At 40.6% G+C, this 21731-nt stretch overlaps 1 protein-coding gene across 2 annotated transcripts in view; it reads left to right on the top strand.

Moving 5' to 3' along the window:
* Positions 1-669: 669 nt before the first annotated feature.
* Positions 670-21731, top strand: part of CDKN2D (cyclin dependent kinase inhibitor 2D) — a 59555-nt gene continuing 38493 nt past the window's right edge. For both annotated transcript variants that reach the window (XM_053716055.1, XM_053716056.1), the window contains exon 1: positions 670-826. The gene's annotated coding sequence lies outside the window, so the exon portion shown is untranslated. The remainder of the gene's footprint in view (positions 827-21731) is intronic.

The following is a 21731-nucleotide window of genomic DNA, read 5'->3' as shown; positions in this document are numbered from 1 at the left end:
TCCCAGTAAAAGTGGGACTTCTGGTAAGCCTACTTATAAACATTATATAAGAAAAGGATGCCGAGTGATAAGTTACTAGCTTTTGACCGAAAATGCTATTGTAGCTTAACATACATAACGTCATTATAATTTTTTAACATTTTTTAGGACAAAATAACCATAGCTAAATTAAATACGTCAATTCATAAATCTGAAAACAGCCGGTTCTCTTCACTCACAACACTAACTTCGTGCAATTGTCGTAGTAGAATCCGATGTATTTAGTTTAACATTGCATTTCAGCAAACCCTAATGAGCGATGCACTCGGTATACATCGCAGGAGGTTAAGCAAAGGTTAACGCAACAGTGACCTCTTCACCTTAAGAAATGTTACACTAATTTTGCGCACGCCCTCTTATTTTTTTTAAAAACTGGCAAAACCACGCCCATCTCCGATTTTCTGTTTTGACAGTGCCTTTCGCTCAACCAATAGGCTGTGCTCTTTCCTTTATTAACCTTCTTCCAAAAACCAGCTAGCCCTGGTAACGACCATCCTTAGTAGCTGGAACTGAGAAGGGGCGTGTCATCATGTCATGTCAAGACCTATCATAACGTAGGCACTATGCTTCACAGTTGACATATTTTTTTAAAAAAACACAGGCTAAACCACGTGGGGTGGTGACGTCACCGACACCGACAGGAGAAAGGCGTTTTAGCCGATTATATACAAGAGCACTTTGGTGGCCGTTGGTTGTTCTTATGGTCAGCTGGACACTCACCTGGTGAAAGTGATTTACGCGGACAACCCGTTAGTGCTAAAGGCGGGAAACAAGAGTATATAAGGAGGTGAGTAATCTGAAAATTTCAGTCGCGTCTCTGTTTCCCTTGTGTGAGCATCCTCTGACTGAGAAGAGGATGCACCTGTCAGAGGTTGATTCACGCTGATGCTTGTCCGAATCTCATACTCATAAACAAGCGCAGACTCTTAGGAGCTGCCTGGTATAAACAAATTATTGATACCACCATGGTCTGCTTTCTATTATAGAAATGTTATTAGAAAACGCGATACAATAGGATGCGCTCAGCTACTGAATATATTTCTCGTTTTTTCCCCATTTGTTTCGTATAACTTACTCTTGTATACGGTGATACTGTATGTTGTGTTTTTGAATTGTATGTGCTATATTCAATACGGATGCTTCTTGCTATTTTGATTTTATTAGTTTGCCACTGGTATATTGTGCATGTATTGTTTTATCTGATATGTGGCAATTAATAGCAGCATATAATAACTATTACAGAATTGGTGCAGTCTTATGCCACAGTTGGTCGAATAAGAGTGGTAAAACGATTATATGAACATTGTTTTAGGAGTTATCTTGAGTAAATTCTTCACACATCCAGCATCAATATGTAATATAAGTTGTATAGATGTATTTAATATCATCTTCTAGAACTGTATATATCTAGGGGACACAATCAAAAGTAGAAGAGGGGTCGCTAATAACCACTCATGCACAAAGCATTCACCTGTATCTGTGTTTGTGTATTTACAGCGAACTCAAACGACCAGAACAAAAATGAATCGAATGTTCTAACTTTGCTCTGCAACTTCCTTTAAAGGGACACTGAACCCAAATTTTTTTTCTTTCGTGATTCAGATAGATCATGCCATTTTAAGCAACTTTCTAATGTACTCCTAATTATTTCTTTGTTCTCTTGCTATCTTTATTTGAAAAAGACATCTAAGCGTTTTTTTTTTTTTTGGTTCAGGACTCTGGACAGCACATTTTTATTGGTGGATAAATGTATCCACCGATCAGCAAGGAGAACCCAGGTTGTTCACCAAAAATGGGCTGGCATCTAAACTTATATTCTTGCATTTCAAATAGATACCAAGAGAATAAAGAAAATTTGATAATAGGAGTAAATTAGAAAGTTGCTTAAAATTCCATGCTCTCTCAGTGTTTTTCAACCAGTGTGCCGTGAGAGATCCTCAGGTGTGCCACGGCAGACTGACAACAGTGTGACATATTTTTTAAACTTTGCTTGTTTTTTTACTCCCAGTGCAGGGGTAGTTTGTAGGAGGCATGGCATAACAGCACAATACATACAGTATGTGTGAGTTTGTGTGTGTGTGTGTATATATATATATATATATATATATATATATATATATATATATATATATACATGCTGTATTAGGTTACAATGTGTGATTTTTTTTTTTTTTTTTTTTTTTTTTTTAATTTTGGGATGGTGGTGTGCCACAGGATTTTTTAATGTAAAAAAGTGTGCCACGGCAAAAAAAAAAAAGGTTAAAATCACTGCTCTATCTGAATCATGAGAGAAAAATTTTGGGCTCAGTGTCCCTTTAATGTATAGTGGGCTCTCAAAGGTGAAGCAAGCCCTTTTAATCCCACAAGACCCTACATAACTGCTCTTGAAAGTTGTGAGCACAAGGCAGTCTGAGAATTAAACATCATGCTCCACTGGGTGCCCAGGACTGAATGGAGTCGGCATTAACCCTTTCAGTGCTAATGACGGCTCTGAGCCGTCACAGAGTTTCTCACTCTGGTGCTAATGACGGCTCAGAGCTGTCACTAGCACTCTCCCAACTTGAGGGAGATCTGGGGGCTCCTTACTGCTCCTACCCCGGCGATCATTCCTGTAGAGTGACAGGCATCGCTCCATATGAATCGCGGTGACGTCACGCGCAATTACGTGATAACGTCACCGTGCAACTTTATACTTAACAATGTTAAGTATAGGAGGAGGGGGCATGCTGCTTAGAAGCCTGTATCTCAGGCATCTAAGCAGTTACAGACCCCCATGACCCACTGTTGGAAAGGTAATCACCTAACCTTTCCAACAGTGTAAGTCTTGGGAGTCTGTATAAAAAAAAAAAAAAGTTAAAACATTTTATTTTCAAAAATTAAAAAAAGAAAAAATATTAGCACCCAGGTGGGAAATGGCTTAGCAGCCAAAGGGTTAAAGGGACATGAAACCCACATTTTTCTTTTATGATTTAGAAAGAGAATGCAATTTTAAACATCTTTCTAATTTACTTATTATCTAATTTGTTTTATTCTTTTGATATTCTTTGCTGAAAAGCATATCTAGATATGCTCAGTAGCTGCTGATTGGTTGCTGCACATAGAAACCTCGTGTGATTGGCTCACCATGTGCATTGCTTTTTCTTCAACTAAGGATATCTAAAAAATGAAGCAAAATAAATAATTGAAGTAAATTGTAATGTTTCAATTTCTATTCTCTATCTAAATCATGAAAGAAAGATTTTGGGTTTAGTGGCCCTTTAATATTAATTAATAATTATCTTTTATTTACTGTATTTAAATATTAATATCAAGTAAATACAGGGTTTATAATAGTGTGGGTTATAGAACCTAGTTAGGCCTATTTTTAATAGTAATTCTCAAACAACCAGAAACTACACTTATCCGGAATCTACCAATCCCCATGGGTGCCAGTTAACTGGGAGTTTACTGTGTGTGTATTTACACTTGGAAATATATAATATAGTAAGGGATCACAGTTTCAAGACACACAATGGGATCCATTATACTAGAGATGGTAACACATTTAGTAACAAGGTTTGGGCCACGTAAAAAGGGACATACTACACCAGAATTTTTAGTATTTTTATAGATAGATAATCCGTTTTTCTTAAGATATGGAGAGTCCACAACGTAATCAATTACTAGTGGGAATATCACTCCTGGCCAGCAGGAGGAGGCAAAGAGCACCACAGAAAAGCTGTTAAAGGGACATTAAACCCCAATTTTTTTTTTTCATGATTCAGATAGAGAATACTATTTTAAACAACTTTCTAATTTACTTCATTTATCTAATTTGCTTAATTCTCTTTATTCCTTCCGGAAAAGCTTACCTAGATAGGCTCAGTAGCTTCTGATTGGTGTCTGCACATATTTGCCTCGTGATTGTCTCACCCCTGTGCATTGCTATTTCTTTAGCAAAGGATATCTAAAGAATGGAAGCAAATTAGATAATAGAAGTAAATTGGAATGTTATTTAAAATTGTATTCTTTGTCTGAATCATGAAAGAAAATGTCTGGGTTTAATGTCTCTTTAAGTATCACTCCCCTACCCACAATCCCCAGTCATTCTCTTTACCTTTGTCAATGGAGGAGGTGAAGTTTGATGTCTGAAGAAAATTTGATTTCCTTTCGCTACAAGCAATATTTTTGGGTATAGCTGTAGTCCACGTCAATCTCTGCAGTAGAGTAATGGTGCCTTTAAAGCAGTTAGAAAGTTTTGAGGTACTCCTTGCTTGGGTTTTCTAACCTATTTGCTGCCCATGGTATAGAAAGCCAGAATAGGTTTACGCTGTTCTTTCTTTTTCTACAGGTCTCTGTAAGGGGTGTGTCCTTTCATGCCTTGTGAGCGGTCTACAAGCCGGACAGCTAGATTGCAGGTAAGTGCTTTTGTCTTCTAGGTGAAGAGACTTGCACTTCAGAGTTTTTTAAATGAAAGAAATATAGCTCTCTGTATTTTATTATTGGGACAAAAAAGGAATCCTTAGTTGAGGATTATTTTTCTGGCAGTATGCAGGCACTTTCTATTGTATGTGACAATAGACTTAGAGTTAATTCCCTTTATGGGTATGAAGGGGTTAACTTCTTCTTCAGGCTCATTTGTTTATACTTAAAAAGTAAAAGTACCCTGGTTATCTTTGAATTTTTTAACTCTGTGGGGAATGGGGTTCTGTCAGTTTTTTATTGTCACTGTTGTTAATTTTTGTAGCTTCGATCTCAGTTAAACGGCTCATATTAGACTGAGTGCTTAGTTTCTTTCTGAGCCGGATTGGAAGCGCGTGCTTTACTTAATGGCGCAGCTTCTTTCAACCCGGTCATGTGACCTCCCTCTTAAACTTCGGAGCGGTGTCGGCTGCATCCGTGAGAGGATTCTGTGATTTAGTGCCGCAAGTAGCTTGCTGATTAGAGCGTAATATTGCTGCTGGTCTATGTTTTAATTCAAGTTAACAAATTTCAACGTAACAGCAGTTTTCTGTAAATAGCAGAAAGTGGCCGGTTAGCATGTTTCCTCTCCAATTGCATTGCAATAAAAGATACTTGAATCCGGATTAGCTGCCAGATTTTTATCAGAGGGGCAGGTAGGCACCTCACTCTAATGCTGAGGTACAGAGGTCTTTAGTAGGAGTGGATTGGCTATATTGCTCTGAATGGCATTTATTTCTCAGTCTCAATTAAAGTGACAAATTTAAAGGGCCAGTAACAACTATACATTTTTTAATTTGTCTTCATTTTGCCATGGAGCAGGAGTCTCCTATGATTACATGTTTGCTGTGCCTAGATAACCTGATCGTATTGCAATGCTATTTTGTACCTCATGTCTAAATTAGTCTTTAAAATGTAAAAATTACATTTTTTATTTTTGAGCCTAATGTAGCTCAGAACGATGCTGTTCAGGCTATGCCACAGTTTTCTCCTCAAACGTCCGAAGCCTCATTTGTGTCAGATGCAGTTCCTCTCAGACTCCAAGTGGAGTTTTTGTCTGTAGAAAATGCTGCACAGGCATCTTCTATATCTGAGAGAGAGATATATATATATATATATATATATATATATATATATATATATATATATATATATATATATATATATATATATATATATATATATATATATATATAAAATTTTCCCCCCCCTTTGTTGGGAAAATGCAAGAGGAAAATTAGAGATTCAGATAGTAAGGTTTCTGTTGCTTCACAGGTTACCCTTCCTCATAAGTCTGATAAGGATACGTCAGTAGCCTCTGAGGGTGAAATCTCAGATTCGGACAGTATAATTCCTTCATCTGATGCTGAAGTATCCTTCAGATTTAAGCTTGAACACCTTCATGTATTGTTAAAGGAGGTTTTGGCTACTTTGGACGACTCCGATACTCTTGTCGTTGTCAACCCTAGGAAGTCTATCAAACTTTATAAATACTATGATGTTCCTTCTTCCTTTGAAGTGTTTTTAGACCATGCAACAGAGATTATTCACAGGAATGGGAGAAGCCAGGGATACCTTTCTCCCCGTCTCCGGTCTTTAAAAAGATGTTTACGGTCGCCTTCTCCATTAAAGATTATGGTGCACAGTGCCTTAAGTAGAAGGGGGCCATTTCTATTCCGGCTAAGAGAACTATGATCCCTATAGAGGATAGCTGCTCCTTTTAAGGATCCCATGGACAAGAAGCTTGGAGGCTTATTTGTCAATGATGTATGTTCATCAAGGTTTTCAATGGCAACCTGCAGTTTGTATTGCCGCTGTATCAAGTGCGGCATCTTATTGGTGCAACGCCTTGTCTGAATCTATTTTGGTAGAGACCCCTTTGGAGGAGATCCAGGCCAGGATTAAGGCTCTCAAACTAGCCAATCACATTATTTCTGATGCTTCCATGCAAGTTATTAGACTGGGCGCCAAGATACCTGGCTTCACTGTCCTAGCCCGTAGGGCGTTGTGGCTGAAATTGTGATCAGCTGATGTTACCTCTAACTCCAAGCTTCTGGCGCTTCCTTACAAGGGTAAGACCTTGTTTGGGCCTGGTCTGGCTGAAATTTATTTCTGTCATTACGGGTGGAAAAGGGTCTTTTCTACCACAAGACAAGAACAGACTCAAAGGACGCCAAGTTAATTTTCGTCCCTTTCATAACTTAAGAGGACTTCCAAGCAGGAACAGTCAAGTTTTCTTGGAAAACCAATCAGTCTTGGAACAAGGGGAAGCACTCAAAGAAGCCCGCAGCTGAGTCTAAGTCAGCATGATGGGTTTGCCCCTGGTCTGGGATCGGATCAAGTGGGAGACAGACTTTCTCTATTGGGCATGGATACAAGATGTCCCAGATCCTTGGGCTGTGGACATAGTATTCCAGAGTTTCCAAATAGAATTCAAAACTTTTCCTCCCAGGCGCAGGTTCCGCCTCAGGATTATCTGCAGTCCAGATAAGGAGAGAGGCATTATTTTAAATGTGTTCAGTATCTTTTCTCCCTGGGAGTGATAGTTCATCCTGGAGAATGGGCTCTCCATCCGGAGGTGTTCTCCAGGTTAACCCTCAAATGGGGGGGTGCTGGAGTTGGATCTGATGGCGTCATGGCAGAACGCCAAGCTTCCAAGGTACGGTTTTAGGTCGAGATTCGCAGGCCACCATGACAGATGTTCTGGCGGTTCCTTTGGGATTTCAGTCTAGCATTCCTTTTTCCTCCGTTTTGCTTTCCTTTAAGTTATTGCTCGTATCAAACAGGAGAGAGCATCAGTAATTCTAATGGCTCCTGCATGGCCTCGCAGGATCTGGTATGCAGACCTAGTGAAGATGTATTCTCTTCCACCTTGAAGGTTACCTCTGAGGAAGGACCTTCTAATTCGGGGGTCCATTGCTTCATCCAAATCTTGTTTCTCTGAAGCTGACTGCTTGGAGAATGTACGCTTAGTTCTGTCTAAGCGTAGTTTTTCTATGTTAGTCATTGAGACCATGATCTAGGCTCACAAGCCTGTTTCTGGATTTTTTTTTTTCTCCATGAGGTATGGCGTAAATACACTTTTTTTTTTTTTTTTTTTTATTGGTGTAAATACAAAGGCTACTCTTGGAGTAGGGTCTGGATTCCTAGGATTTTGTCCTTTCTCCAGGAAGGTCTGGAGAAAGGATTGCCATTCGGTTCTCTGAAGGGTCAGATTTCTGTATTATCTTTTATTACATAAGCGTCTGGTGGATGTGCCAGATGTTCAATATTTTTGTCAGGCCCTTGTCAGAATTAGGCCTGTACTTAAATCTGTTGCTCCTCCTTGGAGTCTTAACCTTGTTAAAGTTTTGCAGCAGGTTCCGTTTGAACCATTGCATTCCATAGATATTAAGTTATCTTGGAAGGTTTTTTTTTTTTGTTTATTGCTATCTCTTCTGCTTGGAGGGTCTCGGAACGTTAGGTTTGCATTGTGATTCACCTTACCTTATCTTTCATGCTAATGAGGCGGTTCTTCGTACTAGGTTGAGAAGTTAATTTGTTTTGCTTATGAGACTGCTGGTCAACAGCCTCCTGAGAGAATTACAGCTCATTCCACAAGGGCTGTCTCCTCTTCTTGGGCTTTTAAAAATAAAGCTTCTGTGGAACAGATTTGCAAGGCTGCAACTTGGTCCTCTCTGCATACTTTTTCCAAAATTTTCATATTTGATTCTTTTGCCTCGACTGAGGCTTATTTTGGTAGACAGGTTCTTCAAGCAGCGGTGCTTTCTTTTTAGGTCGTCCTGTCTTGTTTTCCCTAGTCATCTGTGTGTCCTCTAGCTTGGGTATTGGTTCCCACTAGTAATTGATGTCGTGGACTCTCCATATCTTGGGAAAGAAAACAAAATTATGCTTACCTGATAAATTTCTTTCTTTCCGGATATGGAGAGTCCACATCCCCACCCTTTTATTTAAGACAGGTATTTTTGACTAAACCTCTGGCACCTCTACACCTTTGTGTTATTCCTTTTTCCATTTCCCTTCGGTCAAATGACTTGGGATTATGGGTAGGGGAATGACACTTAACAACTTTGCTGTGGTGCTCTTTGCCTCCTCCTGCTGGCCAGGAGTGATATTCCTACTAGTAATTGATGACGTTGTGGGCTCTCCATATCCGGAAAGAATGACATTTATCAGGTAAGCATACATTTTATTACCCATTCCCCCAGTTTTGCATAACCAACAGTTTTATTAATATACTATTTACTTCTGTGATTACCTTGTATCTAAGCATCTTCTGACAGCCCCCTGATCACATGACTTTTTATTTATTATCTATTAACTTGCATTTTAGCCATTTAGTGCAGTGTCGGCCACAAACCATGGGTGTGAGCACAATTTTATCTATATGGCAAACATGAACTAGCAGTAGTCTGTTGTGAAAAACAAATAAAAAGCATGTGATAAGAGGCTGTCGTAGTGGTTTAGAAACAGGCAGAAATTTTATAAAGTAAATTAATATAACAATGTGGGTTTTGCAAAGCTGGGGAATGGGTAGTAAAGGAGTTATCTATCTTTTTTTTTTTTTTTTTAAACAATAACAATTATGGTGTAGACTGTCCCTTTACGTTTTGCATAGTTTTCCACATGCAAAAATGTATTAAAAGGGCAGTTTACCCCCCAAAAAATCTTCCCAATGATCCATTTTACCTGCTGGAGTGTATTAAATAGTTTTACAAGTAGCTCATTTACCTTTATTTTTGAATTTGAAATAGCTGATTTGGATAGAGCATGTGATTTTAAACAACTTTCTAATTTACTTCTATAAATTTTTCTTTGTACTCTTTCTATCTTTTTGTTGAAAAGCACAGACGTGTCCTTACGAGCTGACCTATTTCTGGAGCACTATATGCCAGCAATTTTGCAAGAATGTTATCCATTTGCAAGAGCACTAGATGGTAGCACTATTTTCTGCCATGAAGTGCTCCAGATGACTTTCTAGGTATCTCCAACACAGAATAGCATGGGAACTAAGCACATTTGATAAAATAAAATAGTATGCTCTGTCTGAATCACAAAACAATTTTTTTTTTTTTAGGTTTCATATCCCTTTAAAAGTATAGGCTTAAATGAATGCTGTGTATACACAGACAGAAGAAATTGTACACCCAGTGGGGCATAGAAGACATAAGTGATAACATGTTAATTTTCCATCGTTCTCTCGAAGGGCCCAATGATCTAAAGGTCTCTGGGCTGGCGAGATTATTAAAGAATGTTCTCCAGTACTTCTATTTCCCTGGTGGAATGATCTAGGGTTACTTTTTCCATAAAAACCAGGGTGTCTTACTAAGGGCGTATACTGCATTTTCATATAGGGGAGGAGATGCATACACTACAAAAGTGCACAATAAAATCTGCATTTTAAAAATCTTACAAATTAATGAGCCATTCACTCAAAATACACAGGAAAAAATTGTATTGTTAAAGTGCATAAAAAAATCGTACCAAAATTCTTAAAAAAAAAAAGTAAAATTTGTATGTAAATTGCCCAGCAATAAATCGTATGAAATATGCACAGCGTAAATCATAATTTAAGTACATTGGATGTGCAAAAATCACTTAGAAATTTGTACTTCTAAATACAAAACGCAAAGCATAATTCTTTTTATTTTTTGTGTAAAATGAGCTGAATATGGGCGTTTATGAAATCGTCTCTAATACCAGCATAATTGAATTCTGTAAAGATTTTCACACTACAGATGTTTTTTTTTTCTCACAAACTAAAAGGCAACAAGCTTTTCTCAATACACCGAAAATACTTATAATCCTAATAGAAAAAAAATGCATACACAAATATAGATGATTGTAAGATACTATACGCAGAAAGCAGCGTAATGCGATTTTTTTTTTTTTTTTTTTTTCCCCCCCCCTTCTTCTTCATTGGCTGCATGATTTAATTTTTAAAGTTTGCTCACTGCTAACTTCATGCCACAGTGCAAAGTTTCCCCATTCAGAGAGCTCCATTACTTTCAGTAGGAGACCAGGGCAGCCCCTGAGAGGTTCAGCGTGAAAAACCATGTCTGGGCTTGCAAGGTTTAGATCATAGGCCCCTAAGTATTGGGCTTTGGTTTACAGACAGATATTAAGGTAGCATGTATCTGTACACAAGGATAAAATAATTAGAACTTATTTTATCTGCCAGCTCAACCCATTTTAATAGGTTGTGGTTTCAAAGCTATTTTATATACACAAATAAGCCTGAAAATGCAATTTCTCAAAACATTTTATACTTTGCAGCTGGTATAACAAGTCATTGGAAATATATTAAATTTGGTGTTTACTGTCCCTTTAATGTGGTAATACAGTACTATAAAGAATAATATGCACAGATACTGATCTAAAAATCCAGTATAAAACCTTTTAAAAACTTACTTAGAAGCTCCCAGTTTAGAATTGTTGATGAGTGGTATACTGCGACACCCACTGAAAGGGGCTGGGTAAACAAAAAGAGCAGACACTCCCCCCTTCCCTGCATACGAAAAGACAGATATCATATACAGGAGCCTGTAAACGCGCGTATTCATATGACACTGTGGGGCTTGGTTAGGATTCTGAAAATCAGCACATAGTTCTCGAAAAATAAGCAAAACTATATATTGTTTATAAAAACATTACCAGATGGGCTATATGAATGGATCTTCTACAAAACATTTATGCAAAGTAAAATCTAGTGAACAATGTCCATTTAAGGGAAAAACTATTTTACAGTATTCTGTCCCTTTAAAGGGCCATTAATGTAAAAAACTGACATGCTCTAATCCGTTAGAGCATCTAATTTTAAGATTATCGACCCTAGACTACTGTGTGTTTAACCCCAGAAAACAGGTTAAACACACAGTGGAAATACCACTTTTCGTCCGGCAGTGCTCTGATCCATTCAGCAGCGCTAATTCCACATCTGAGTTGTGCAACTAGCCCTGCTGATTGGATCAGTGGTGTACTCTGCGAGTCCCAAGTGGTATTTCTTCTGTTCGTTTAACGCTTTTGCAGGGGTTAACCACACAGTAGTCTAGGGTCGATTGTCTTAAAATTACATGCTCTAACAGATTAGAGAAAGTATTTTTTTTTTAACTATAATAGCCCTTTAAGTATAATTAAAAGTTAAGCTTTAAATATTTAATTATTTCATGGCATTTAGAGAGAGCGTGGTAGCCTTGTAGTGTAAGGTTAAAGGGCTATTATAGTGATAAAATGACATGCTTTAATAAACAGCTGGGTCATGTAAGTAGCGCTGCCGATTGGATATGTGAGTTTTTGCTTGAGAGTTGGTGCCAGCAGTACTCTGCGAGGCCTAAGTAGTACTTTGTTTAACCATTTTGCTACTGCTCTAGTAATAAAATGACATGCTTTAAAAAAAAAAAAATTAGATATTTGCTTAATATATGGAGAGTCCACAGCATCATTCCTTACTGTTAGGAAATACTGAACCTGGCCACCAGGAAGAGGCAAAGACACCCCAGCCAAAGGCTTACATAATAATGGAATGCACAGGTTTTTACTTTCACTTTGAGTTCTGCGCAGCTTATAGCTTTTCGTGCTTTTTCTCATAGGCGGTCCTGCCTTGTGCACCATGTGACTGGGAGTGGTCTTGTATTTACTTCCTCTTTCCTGACCAAGCTGGCTGCCGGAGAAGACGCTATTTCTCTGTATTGTCTGGGTCTAGGAGGTGGTGAGTGCCCCAACCATTGGGAATATAAAGGTGCTGTTTTAGAAAAATAAAGATCGTTTATTTTCTGTGTCCTGCTGTTAGGTTAAAGGGACACTGACCCCACATTTTTTCTTTTGTGATTCAGATAGAGCATATTTTAAGCAACTTTCTAATTTACTCCTATTATCAAATTTTCTTCATTCTCTTGGTATCTTTATTTGAAATGTAAGTTTAGATTCCGGCCCATTTTTGGGGAACAACCTGGGTTGTTCGTGCTGATTGGTGGATAAATTAATCCACCAATAAAAAAGTGCTGTCCATAGTTCTGAAACAAAAAAGCTTAGATGCCTTCTTTTTCAAATAAAGATAGCAAGAGAACGAAGAAAAATTGATAATAGGAGTAAATTAGAAAGTTGCTTAAAATTACATGCTCTATCTTAATCACGAATAAAGAAAATATTTGGGTTTAGTGTTCCTTTAAGCTATGGAGAATTCTGATATATTAGAGGGTACTCCCTCTGTTCCAAATAGTAATACCTGTCTATATTGTGAGGAGGCTTTGGTATGCCTGCCCTCTCAGTTATGGTCCACATGCCTTGACAACGTTATTCGTTCAAAGAAGGTTAACCCTTTTAGTACCACTGAGCCATCCACCTCTGAGGATTCGCCGTCCCGTGAGGTGCATACCCAACATACATCTCCTTCTACACACGCAGCCTAATCCTCCATCTGGAGGGGGCCTTTTATCACCAGATTTTACCGTGCAGTTACAAACAGCGGTGTCTGCGGCCCTTGACGGGCGATCTGGCTGAAGTTCTGGTCTGAGGATATGACTTCTAAGTCCAGACTTCTTTCTCTCCCCTTTAAGGGAAAGATTTTATTTGGTCCAGGCCTGGACTCCATTATCTCCACGGTTACAGGGGGCAAGGGTGCTTTCCTACCGCAAGATAAAAAGAACAAGTCTAAGGGACAAGTTTCTAATTTTCGTTCCTTTTGTTCTGATAAAGTCCAACGCCAGCAGTCCTCCGCTAAGCCATAGCAAACCAAGAGTACTTCGAAGCCGGCTCAGTACTGGAATAAGTCCAAGCAGAGCAAGAAGCCCTCCGAGACTAAATCAGCATGAAGGAGCGGCCCCCGATTCGGCTCTGGATCGTGTAGGGGGCAGGCTGTCAGTCTTTTCAGACGCTTGGTTCGGGGACGTGCAGGATCTATGAGCCCTGGAGGTCATATCTCAGGGATACAAGATAGGTTTCAAGTCTCATCCACCCAAGGGCAGATTTCTCCTCTCAATCCTGTCTTCCAGACCAGAAAAGAGTCAAGCCTTTCTGGGCTGCGTGCAGGATCTGTTCTCCTTAGGAGTCATTGTCCTGGTGCCTATCGCAGAAAGAGGTTTGGGATACTATTCAAACCTTCTCGTGGTCCCAAAGAAGGAGGGAACTTTCCGCCTGATTCTGGACCTAAAGTGCTTAAACAAATTCTAAATGTCCCCTCGTTCAAGATGAAGGCGATAAGGTCCATTCTTCCCTTAGTTCAGGAAGGAAAATTCATGACTTCTATAGATATGAAGGATGCTTACCTTCACGTTCCAATCCACAAGGAACGTGTCAAGTTCCTAAGGTTTGCATTCCTGGACCAGCACTTCCAGTTTATTGTACTTCCGTTTAATCTAGCTACTGCTCCAAGAATTTTTACGAAGGTTCTAGGAGCTCTTCTAGCCGTTGCCAAAACCCGGGGTATAGCAGTAGCTCCCTACTTGGACGATATTCTGGTGCAAGCACCATCTTTTCGTCTGGCTGAGGACCATTCAGAATCTCTTCTCTTCTTCAAACTCATGGATGGAAAATAAACCTAGAAAAGAGTTCTTTTATACCAAGCACCAGGGTGGAATTCCTGGGTACTATAATAGACTCCATATCCATGAGGATATTTCTAACAGACCAGAGATGTTGCAAGCTAGCTTCGGCATGTCTTGCCCTCCGGACCTCCTTAAGGCCCTCTGTGGCTCAGTGTATGGAGGTGATTTGATCTCATGGTGTCCAGCATGGACATCATTCCCTTTGCCAGGTTCTGTCTTAGACCGTTGCAACTGTGTATGCTGAGGCAGTGAAATGGTGATCATTCGGATCTGTCTCAATAGGTTTCTCTGGACAACCGGTTGAGAGAATCGCTCTCTTGGTTGTTCTGTTCAGATCATCTCTGCCGAGGGACATCCTTCTTAAGACCATCCTGAGAGATTGTGACTACGGACGCAAGGATGGGGAGCTGTTTGGGGTGCCAAGAAGGCACAGGGTTGATCTCCCGATCAACATTCTGGAATTTCGGCAATCTTCAATGATCTAAAGGCTTGGCCCCTTCTGGGTTCTTCCTCCTTTTTTTTTTTTTTTTTTTTTTTTTTTTTTTAGATTCCAATCAGACAATATAACTTCGGTGGCTTACATCAACCATCAGGGTGGAACGAGAAGCTCCCTAGCAATGAGGGAAGTATCTAGGATTCTGGAGTGGGCGGAGGCCCACAGCTGTTCGCTGTCAGCGATCCACATTCTGGGTGTGTACAACTGGGAAGTGGATTTTTTTTCAGCAGACAATGCTTTCATCCGGGGGAATGGTCTCTCCATCCCGATATGTTTGTGGAGCTATGCAACAGTTGGGGGACGCCGGAGATGGATCTTATGGCATCCCGTCTCAATACCAAGCTACCCAGATATGGGTCGAGGTCCAGGGATTCTCAGGCAGAGCTAATAGATGCATTAGCAGGGCCTTAGAGGTTCAGTCTAATTTTACCTTTTACCACTCCTTCCTCGTGTAGTAGCCCGCATCAGTGATACTGATTGCTCCATCGTGACCGCGAAGGATGTGGTTCGCGGATCTGGTGGGGATGTCATCTCCTCCGTGGAAGTTACCTTGTCGCAGGGATCTGCTGGAACAAGGTCCTTTTGTTCATCAAAATCTAGATTCTCTGAGGCTGACTGAGTGGAGATTGAACGCTTAGTCCTATCCAAGAGAGGTTTTTCTGAAAGAGTTATTGATACTCTCATTCAAGCTCGTAAACCTTTTACTCGTCGCATCTATCATAAGGTGTGGAGAACCTATTTATTCTGGTGTGAAGAGCGTGGAATTTCCTGGCATAAAGTTAAGGTTGCCAGGATTCTATCTATTCTTTCTGCCAGTTCCCTGAGGAGACAGATTTCGGCCCTGTCTGTTTTACTGCACAAGAGGCTCGTGGAACTTCCAGATGTACAGCTCTTTGTTAAAGCTCTGACTAGGATCAGACCTGTGTTTAGATTTAATGCTCCTCCTTGGAGTCTAAATCTTAAGGTTTTGCAACGGGCTCTGTTTGAGCCTATGCATGAAGTTGACATTAAATTGTTGTCCTGGAAGGTTCTTTTTCTACTGACTATTGCTTCTGAGATTGCTGCCTTGCAACGTGAGCCTCCTTATCTGGTGTTCCATTCTGATAAGTCTGTCCTAAATTACTAAATTAGGTTTTCTTCCTAAAGTCATGTCAGACCGCAACATCAATCAAGAGATTGTGGTTCCTTCCTTGTGTCCCAATCCTTCTTCGAAGGAATGTTTGTTTCATAATTTGGACGTGGTTCGCGCCTTGAAGTTCTATCTTCAGGCTACTAAGGATTTTAGACAAACTTCTTCCTTGTTTGTTGCCTATTCCGGGAAGCGTAAGGGTCAGAAGGTCTCTTTGACTTCCTTATCTTTTTGGTTAAGAAGTGTTATCCGCTTAGCTTATGAGACAGCGGGACATAAACCTCCTCAGAGGATTACGGCTCATTCTACTAGAGCAGTGGCTTCCTCTTGGGCCTTTAAGAACGAGACCTCTATGGATAAGATCTGTAAGGTGGCTACCTGGTCCTCCTTACATACTTTTTCTAAATTTTACAAGTTTGATGTTTTTGCTTCGGCTGAAGCAGCTTTCAGGAGAAAGATTTGGCAGGCTGTGGTGCCCTCAGATTAGGGTCCGCCTCTCTTTTTGTCGCTCCCGTTATCATTTAGTGTCCTCTAGAGCTTAGGTATAGTTTTCCCAACAGTAAGGAATGATGCCGTGGACTCTCCTTATATTAAAAAGGAAAACATAAATTATGCTTACCAGATAATTTAATTTCCTTCTGTATAAGGAGAGTCCACGGCCTCCGCCTGTATTCTCCGATGGGCGGCCCTCTAAATTATGTTTTTCTTCTGGCACTATTTTATACCCTGATATTTATCCTACTGTTCCTTGTTCCCTCGGCAGAATGACTGGGGGATGGGGGAAGTGGGAGAGGTATTTAAGCCTTTGGCTGGGGTGTCTTTGCCTCTTCCTGGTGGCCAGGTTCTGTATTTCCCAACAGTAAGGAATGATGCTGTGGACTCTACTTATACAGTAGGAAATGAAATTATCTGGTAAGCATAATTTATGTTTTTCATTTTATCAATCATTACATATTGTCTGGTATTTTGTCATAGCTTACCGTCTGTCTGAACCATGTCAGTTTAGTTAGGACTACATTGTTAATAATTTTTTTTGGGCAAATCACTGTCTTTTTGTGGCTGGTACCTAAAATAATTGTTACTTAAAATGTTTAAGCTTAAATTCTCACATGCTAGTTTCGTATGATGACAATAAATCTACTTTTAACTACTACAAATGCATTCTAGTTTTTAGTACTTGCAGTACAATAATATAATTTTTACACCTTTATGTTATAATATGTGCACTGCAAAGTTTATAAAATGTATTTTCTTCCCAGGTATCAGCCCCCAAATCTGCCACTGTTCTACCTTGATAGCCTGTTTGTCAGTAAAATATTTATTTTCCTAAGGCACATGATAGAATGGTACAGCCAGAGAAGTAAGAGTATAAGAAGTTTCCTAACAATTTAAACCCTTAGCTGCCACACCATTTCACACCCGTGTGCTAAACCGGTTTTGAGGCTTTTAGTTGTTTACATGTAAATGTCACTGCAATTCGTATTTCAGCAGGAAGCCCGCACAAATTTTATTTTGTTGTTTTTCCCTTGCATAATCAAGATATATATATATATATATATATATATACACACACAGCAAGAAAAAGCGCACTCTCACTTGAAAGGCATCCACCAGGGTGCAGGCAAAAAATAGCATAGAAAAGAAGAAGCTTGCACTCACTGGATTTTTGAAAAAACATAATTTATGCTTACCTGATAAATTTATTTCTCTTGTAGTGTATCCAGTCCACGGATCATCCATTACTTATGGGATATTAACTCCTCCCCAACAGGAAGTGCAAGAGGATTCACCCAGCAGAGCTGCTATATAGCTCCTCCCCTAACTGCCATTACCAGTCATTCGACCGAAAACATGCAGAGAAAGGAAAACCATAGGGTACAGTGGTGACTGTAGTTTAATGGAAAAATTACCTGCCTTAAAGTGACAGGGCGGGCCGTGGACTGGATACACTACAAGAGAAATAAATTTATCAGGTAAGCATAAATTATGTTTTCTCTTGTTAAGTGTATCCAGTCCACGGATCATCCATTACTTATGGGATACAAATACCAAAACTAAAGTACATGGATGACGGGAGGGACAGGCAGGCTCTTTATACGGAAGGAACCACTGCCTGAAGAACCTTTCTCCCAAAAACAGCCTCCGAAGAAGCAAAAGTGTCAAATTTGTAAAATTTGGAAAAAGTATGAAAAGACCAAGTTGCAGCCTTGCAAATCTGTTCAACAGAAGCCTCGTTCTTAAAGGCCCAAGTGGAAGCCACAGCTCTAGTAGAATGTGCTGTAATTCTTTCAGGAGGCTGCTGTCCAGCAGTCTCATAGGCTAACCGTATTATGCTACGAAGCCAAAAGGAGAGAGAGGTAGCCGAAGCTTTTTGACCTCTCCTCTGACCAGAATAAACGACAAACAGGGAAGACGTTTGTCGAAAATCCTTAGTTGCCTGTAGATAAAATTTCAGGGCACGGACTACATCTAGATTGTGTAGCAGACGTTCCTTTTTCGAAGAAGGATTAGGACACAAAGATGGAACCACAATCTCTTGATTGATATTCCTGTTAGTGACCACCTTAGGTAGGAACCCAGGTTTAGTACGCAGAACTACCTTGTCTGAATGAAAAATCAGATAAGGAGAATCACAATGTAAGGCAGATAACTCAGAGACTCTTCGAGCCGAGTAAATCGCCATTAAAAACAGATCTTTCAAAGATAACAACTTGATATCAATGGAATGAAGGGGTTCAAACGGAACCCCCTGTAAAACATTAAGAACTAAGTTCGAACTCCATGGTGGAGCAACAGTTTTAAACACAGGCTTGATCCTAGCTAAAGCCTGACAAAAAGCTTGAACGTCCGGAACTTCTGACAGACGTTTGTGTAAAAGAATGGACAGAGCTGAAATCTGTCCCTTTAAGTAACTAGCGGATAAACCCTTTTCTAAACCTTCTTGTAGAAAAGACAATATCCTCGGAATCCTAACCTTACTCCATGAGTAACTCTTGGATTCGCACCAATATAAGTATTTGCGCCATATCTTATGGTAAATCTTTCTGGTAACAGGCTTCCTAGCCTGTATTAAGGTATCAATAACTGACTCAGAAAAACCACGTTTTGATAAAATCAAGCGTTCAATTTCCAAGCAGTCAGCTTCAGAGAAATTAGATTTTGATGTTTGAAGGGACCCTGGATCAGAAGGTTCTGTTTCAGAGGTAGCGACCAAGGTGGACAGGATGACATGTCCACTAGATCTGCATACCAAGTCCTGCGTGGCCATGCAGGCGCTATTAGAATCACTGATGCTCTCTCCTGTTTGATTCTGGCAATCAATCGAGGAAGCATCGGGAAGGGTGGAAACACATAAGCCATCCCGAAGGTCCAAGGTGCTGTCAAAGCATCTATCAGAACCGCTCCTGGATCTGGACCCGTAACGAGGAAGCTTGGCGTTCTGTCGAGACGCCATGAGATCTATCTCTGGTTTGCCCCAACGTCTAAGTATTTGGGCAAAGACCTCCGGATGAAGTTCCCACTCCCCCGGATGAAAAGTCTGACGACTTAAGAAATCCGCCTCCCAGTTCTCCACTCCCGGGATGTGGATTGCTGACAGGTGGCAAGAGTGAGACTCTGCCCAGCGAATTATCTTTGATACTTCCATCATTGCTAGGGAGCTTCTTGTCCCTCCCTGATGGTTGATGTAAGCTACAGTCGTGATGTTGTCCGACTGAAACCTGATGAACCCCCGAGTTGTTAACTGGGGCCAAGCCAGAAGGGCATTGAGAACTGCTCTCAATTCCAGAATGTTTATTGGTAGGAGACTCTCCTCCTGATTCCAATGTCCCTGAGCCTTCAGAGAATTCCAGACAGCGCCCCAACCTAGTAGGCTGGCGTCTGTTGTTACAATTGTCCAGTCCGGCCTGCTGAATGGCATCCCCCTGGACAGATGTGGCCGAGAAAGCCACCATAGAAGAGAATTTCTGGTCTCTTGATCCAGATTCAGAGTAGGGGACAAGTCTGAGTAATCCCCATTCCACTGACTTAGCATGCACAATTGCAGCGGTCTGAGATGTAGACGTGCAAAGGGTACTATGTCCATTGCTGCTACCATTAAGCCGATCACCTCCATGCATTGAGCTACTGACGGGTGTTGAATGGAATGAAGGACACGGCATGCATTTTGAAGCTTTGTTAACCTGTCTTCTGTCAGGTAAATCTTCATTTCTACAGAATCTATAAGAGTCCCCAAGAAGGGAACTCTTGTGAGTGGAAAGAGAGAACTCTTCTTTTCGTTCACCTTCCATCCATGCAACCTTAGAAATACCAGTACTAACTCTGTATGAGACTTGGCAGTTTGAAAGCTTGAAGCTTGTATCAGAATGTCGTCTAGGTACGGAGCTACCGCAATTCCTCGCGGTCTTAGTACCGCCAGAAGAGCACCCAGAACCTTTGTGAAGATTCTCGGAGCCGTAGCCAATCCGAATGGAAGAGCTACAAACTGGTAATGCCTGTCTAGAAAGGCAAACCTTAGATACCGGTAATGATCTTTGTGAATCGGTATGTGAAGGTAAGCATCCTTTAAATCCACTGTGGTCATGTACTGACCCTTTTGGATCATGGGTAAAATTGTCCGAATAGTTTCCATTTTGAACGATGGAACTCTTAGGAATTTGTTTAGGATCTTTAAATCCAAGATTGGCCTGAAAGTTCCCTCTTTTGGGAACCACAAACAGATTTGAGTAAAACCCTTGTCCTTGTTCCGACCGCGGAACCGGATGGATCACTCCCATTAATAAAAGATCTTGTACGCAGCGTAGAAACGCCTCTTTCTTTATTTGGTTTGTTGACCACCTTGACAGATGAAATCTCCCTCTTGGGGGAGAGAATTTGAAGTCTAGAAGGTATCCCTCAGATATGATCTCTAACGCCCAGGGATCCTTGACATCTCTTGCCCAAGCCTGGGCGAAGAGAGAAAGTCTGCCCCTCACTAGATCCGTTCCCGGATCGGGGGCCCTCGATTCATGCTGTCTTAGGGGCAGCAGCAGGTTTCCTGGCCTGCTTTCCCTTGTTCCAGGACTGGTTAGGTCTCCAGCCTTGTCTGTAGCGAGCAACAGCTCCTTCCTGTTTTGGTGCAGAGGAAGTTGATGCTGCTCCTGCTTTGAAATTACGAAAGGAACGAAAATTAGACTGTCTAGCCTTAGGTTTGGCTCTGTCTTGAGGCAGGGCATGGCCTTTACCTCCTGTAATGTCAGCGATAATTTCTTTCAACCCGGGCCCGAATAAGGTCTGCCCTTTGAAAGGTATATTAAGCAATTTAGATTTAGAAGTAACGTCAGCTGACCAGGATTTTAGCCACAGTGCTCTGCGTGCCTGAATGGCGAATCCGGAATTCTTAGCCGTAAGTTTAGTTAAATGTACTACGGCATCTGAAATAAATGAGTTAGCTAACTTAAGGGCTTTAAGCTTGTGTGTAATCTCATCTAATGGAGCTGATTCAAGTGTCTCTTCCAGAGACTCAAACCAAAATGCTGCTGCAGCCGTGACAAGCGCAATGCATGCAAGAGGTTGCAATATAAAACCTTGTTGAACAAACATTTTCTTAAGGTAACCCTCTAACTTTTTATCCATTGAATCTGAAAAGGCACAGCTATCCTCCACCGGGATAGTGGTACGCTTAGCTAAAGTAGAAACTGCTCCCTCCACCTTAGGGACCGTTTGCCATAAGTCCCGTGTGGTGGCGTCTATTGGAAACATCTTTCTAAATATCGGAGGGGGTGAGAACGGCACACCGGGTCTATCCCACTCCTTAGTAACAATTTCAGTGAGTCTCTTAGGTATAGGAAAAACGTCAGTACTCGCCGGTACCGCAAAATATTTATCCAACCTACACATTTTCTCTGGTATTGCAACTGTGTTACAATCATTCAGAGCCGCTAACACCTCCCCTAGTAATACACGGAGGTTTTCCAGCTTAAATTTAAAATTTGAAATATCTGAATCCAGTTTGTTTGGATCAGAACCGTCACCCGCAGAATGAAGCTCTCCGTCCTCATGTTCTGCAAATTGTGACGCAGTGTCTGACATGGCCCTAATATTATCA

The sequence above is a fragment of the Bombina bombina genome, chromosome 6 (assembly GCF_027579735.1).
Source record: "Bombina bombina isolate aBomBom1 chromosome 6, aBomBom1.pri, whole genome shotgun sequence".
In the NCBI taxonomy this organism is placed as follows: Eukaryota; Metazoa; Chordata; class Amphibia; order Anura; family Bombinatoridae; genus Bombina; species Bombina bombina.
The sequence above is the reverse complement of the archived record's forward strand: the minus strand, read 5'-3'. Positions and strand labels throughout refer to the sequence as shown.